Source organism: Aethalodelphis obliquidens, unplaced genomic scaffold (assembly GCF_003676395.1).
Source record: "Aethalodelphis obliquidens isolate GAN/ISIS:26980383/991018 unplaced genomic scaffold, ASM367639v1 scaffold39, whole genome shotgun sequence".
NCBI lineage: Eukaryota > Metazoa > Chordata > Mammalia > Artiodactyla > Delphinidae > Aethalodelphis > Aethalodelphis obliquidens.
In genome coordinates, this window is record NW_020837983.1 from 848,657 (window position 1) to 850,921 (window position 2,265).

Here is a 2,265-nt window from a genome sequence, read left to right on the forward strand (position 1 = left end):
GGCTACCCAGAAGTCCTCTCTCTCTGGGGCCTCTTAGTCCAGGCCAGCACATTAAGGCTTAGGAAGCCTGAAAGAGCAGAGAGGAAGAGATTATCCAGTGATAGGCATATAGAGGTTGTCTAATACATTGTTTTGAATGAATAAGCCAAAAAGAGAAAAAAGGGAATAAAGAAGAAAAGGTAGTTCTATAAAGTTATATGCCCTATGTCTATACAGTGTGAGATTGATTTTTCACCTGCATCTAATAAAATGGCTTAAAAGAAGTTCCCAGAATGATTTGAGCAAGAGCCATTAGCTTAAAAGTCATCAGTGATACAAAGAATTCTGCTTAACTTACCTTTTCCCTTGGGAGTGGGTAGGTGGATGTGAATATGGGAATAAGATTTTAACTTTATCAGCATAACTTGTACCATTTATCAGTCCATAAAAAACTTTGAAAATAATAAAAGCAAAACATGATGTTCCACTTAGGGTTATAATTTTAAATAGGGGCTTATAGCACCTGAAATTGAGACAGAAAAAATTTTTAGTTGTGGTTTCAAGATCAGTTTGTCTACCAGGCAAGCCAGGTAGATATCCAGATTGGATTCATGCATTTAAAGGTGTTAGAGCCCAAATTAAGTCCCTGGTTCTGATGAGATGACACTTTAAGAAATCAGAGACATTCTACTTTTAAACCAAGAATATATCATAAATTGTATTATTCCCAAATTTTCTGTGTCCTCCTTGTGCATTGTCATGGAACTTGAAGTAGACCTTCTATTTGGAAGAATATCCTTCCCCACTACAAGTATTTCATGCTTGAGTATGTGACTAGTTTTGGTCAGTGGAATGTGAATGGAAGAAACATATGAGATGTATCAGTAGAAGTTAAGAGCTATCACATAGCTCTGCCATCTCTCTCTTTTCCCTCTGTCCCTAGGATGGCATGTACCAGAAAAACACTGCTCCTTCAGCCTAGATTCTGGAATAAAGAAGACATTTGGAGCAGACTCTGAGACAATCCCTAGCTGTTTTGTAACATAAGCAAGAAGTTAATATTTGTTTTAGTAAGTGCTAAGATTTAGGAGTTCTTTCTTACTGCAGAATAACCTACAGAAAACTGACTAATACAGAGTGATGACTTGAATAGCCATGCTTGCTATAGGAAAATTTTAAATGGGGAAAAAGAAGGCAGTAAAACATAAATATCTATACCAGCATCTTTACACCCTCAGGCTGGGTGGATGATGAGCCTTGCAGTGGGGTTGGCTCCTGGTGTGGCATGCCCAGGTCAGTGATAAATGGAGGGATTACCTGAGCATCTGAGCTCCAGGCTGGACTACTCTCTGCCTTTGGCCTCTGGACTTGCATAGATGAGCATTTGGAGCTCAGAGAATGTACTTAGCCATCTATGGGACTCAGTCATCAAAGCTGCTGTGAGAAAATATTTGAATCCATGAATGCTGTGTAGGGGAAGTAAATGTTTTAAAGGAGATTTTTGATGGTCTTGGTGAGTTTAACAGGCACTTGGCCATCTTCTCAGTATCAGTTGGGGATTGCCCACTCTTGTGAAAGTGGTGAGACTTCAGATTGGAGGAAATAGTAGGTCTTTGACATACATCAAAGAACACATGTAAAGGGCCAGGTAATGAATATTTTATGCTGTCACAACTACTCAACTCTCCCATTATCCTGTGAAAGCAGAAATTCACAGTAGGTAGTGAATAATTGTGGCTGTGTTCTAATGAAACTTTATATACAAAGGCAGGTGACTGTCCAGATTTGGCCTATAGGCTTTACTTTGCTGACCCTTGATGTAGTAGAAAAGAAAATGGAACTTTTTTCCACTAATATCACACTCAGAAATTTGGTGTTAGTTAAAGAGAGGTTCTTGTACACACCTCATCCATAGAAACTTGAAATGTTCTCGCTCAGTCAAGAAACCATCAAAACCATGAAGGGAATAATTCCCATGAAGGGAATTACCCTGGGGAACTATTTTGAAAGTTTAATGACAAATTCTATGTCATCAAACACAATGAAAGGTACAGATGCCTTGGTATGAGTGGCATCCGCAGCCTTACCACAGTTTGAGGACCTAGAAGCACTAACCTATGATAGTGCATGAAACATACAGGAGCAATCAGGCAAATACAGGTTATGAGAGAATAAAATAAATACAGAAAAAATACAGAAGCAAGTGTTAACAGGAATTCATTATTCCACCTTGTATCACTGTGAAGTGTGCATACTCATTTTACATTTGGTTTGTCAGAAAGAACA

General features: G+C 38.5%; 1 pseudogene; it reads left to right on the forward strand.

The window, feature by feature from the left end:
* The first annotated feature begins 1,355 nt into the window (after nucleotides 1-1,355).
* LOC113633253 (PRELI domain containing protein 3A pseudogene) lies at nucleotides 1,356-2,047 on the forward strand (annotated as a pseudogene).
* Nucleotides 2,048-2,265: the final 218 nt, after the last annotated feature.